We start from the raw sequence: 2,118 nt of genomic DNA, 5'->3' as shown, positions 1-2,118 counted from the left end.
CCAAAAACAATCAGCAACAACAAAGAAAAAAACCTGTAAATACTTTTAAGACTCTAAAAGTGTTTCTAAACATCCTCAGTCTATCATTTCTTAATGGAGATAAAGGTAGAAGAAAACTAACATATCTTTGTAATTATTTATTTATTTTTTAATGTTTTTAATGTTTATTTATTTTTGAGAGAGAGAAAGAGACAGAGCATGAGTGGGGGAGGGGCAGAGAGAGAGGGAGACACAAAATCTGAAGCAGTCTCCAGGCTCCGAGCTGTCAGCACAGCACAGCCCTATGTGGGCTCGAAGTCACAAGCTGTGTGATCATGACCTGAGCCAAATTAGGATGTTCAACCGACTGAGCCAACCCAGGTGCCCTATTTTTGAGACAGAGAGCAAACAGGGGAAGGGCAGAGAGAAAGGAAGACAGAGAATCCCAAACAGGCAGCACAGAGCCTGATGCTGGGGCTCAAACTCATGAACCATGAGATCATGACCTCAGCCAAATCAAGAGTCAGAAGGTTAACCAACTGAGCCACCCAGGCACCCTGAAAACTGACACCTCTTAAACACAAATTATGTGCCTGGTTCTATATAGGTGCTTTCTTTATATTTTTCTTCTTTGTCTTATAATTTTAAATTACTTTGCAAAAATTGTTATTGTTTCTACATTTACTATTTTAAATGACCTCAGTAATTGCTAAGTCTAAAACTAGATGTACCTGGCATTTGGAAACAAGTTCACCCAGCTCCAAAACTTGTGTTCTGAATTTTTTTCCTCCCAAAGGTAATAAAAAATTTCTAAAGTTTCTTCCAAGCCTAAAAGTCTAAAAATACATTTAAGTCATAGCATTAACAATCTTCCTTCTAGCAAAATTTCAACATGGTTAATTGCAACTCTACACATATTGCTTGCTTGCACCTGAAAACCAGAAAGTGGATTGAGAAAAGCCATAAAGATGCTGACTGGACTCACTTTAAATTCATGATTACAAACCTCAAAGGGACTTTGGTTCTGCCAGGCAATCCTGCTCTATCTATCTGCTATAGATCTGCTCTATCATTCAATGCTTTCTCATCGGCTCTTCTTTCCTCAAAACTGCACAATCTCTTCTCTTCCTCTCAGTTGTTAATCATGCTTTTCATTAATAGAGAAATTGGAAAACTTCCAGATGCTTCCAATTATATGGTCTACCAAGTCAACTTTGTCTGTACATACGTATTTTGTCTGTCCTCATGATACAATGGATGGGCTGACTGGCACAATCTAATGACAGCACCTTAATTTATGCAATGGATTCCAATATCTCATTAATTTACAGAGTGTGTATGTGTATATATTTCAATTCCTATTATTTAATCTAGTTATGTTCTCTAAACCTGCTGGGAATACTGAATGACAGATACGGAACTATCATTCCAGGCAGATTACAGAGTTAGGCTCCTGAGAGCCTCAGGTCACAAATTTTTATTTTACATGTGTTTCTATTTAAATACACCAGATTTTATATATATATATATATATATATATATATATATATATAATTTTTTTTTTTACATATAATTAATTGCATGGTCTTTGAATATATAAAGGAGCTTTGGAGTTCTTTGTGTTATACAGGTTTGTTTGCCAGGGTCCTTATAAAACAAGCCATTCTCATCAGTGTTGAAACCCTATTCTTCCATGCAACCCTTTTCCCGTATGACACTTAGCAGGTATTTTCATTAACTTCTCCCACAGTCTCCTGATCTGTGGACTCTGCCTTGCCTTCCAGTTTAACAGTGTCGTGCCCCATCTCCTTTGGAAATGTGTGAGCCCGCCAGCACTAGCTGAGATGGGTCTTACGTTTTCCTGAACCTGGATGTGACTGTAAATTTCTTTGCCTTTCAACGTCACAATAATATAGTGTGCTGCACCTTTTTGAATTAGCTGTCATCTCATGAATCCACAAATTTAGGCATTTTTCCATCTTTACCATAGCTCTAACGTGCACTATGGATGCCATTTCATCACTTTCTAGAGTGCCTCACATACAGTTCCTTGAATTTCCTCTTCCTTTTTTCTGATTGTACCATATTGTTGAGTCATTAACACTGAACTCAGAGCCAATGGCATTATAACTCATGATC

This window comes from Prionailurus viverrinus, chromosome D3 (assembly GCF_022837055.1).
Source record: "Prionailurus viverrinus isolate Anna chromosome D3, UM_Priviv_1.0, whole genome shotgun sequence".
In the NCBI taxonomy this organism is placed as follows: domain Eukaryota; kingdom Metazoa; phylum Chordata; class Mammalia; order Carnivora; family Felidae; genus Prionailurus; species Prionailurus viverrinus.
Note: the sequence above shows the minus strand (reverse complement) of the source record.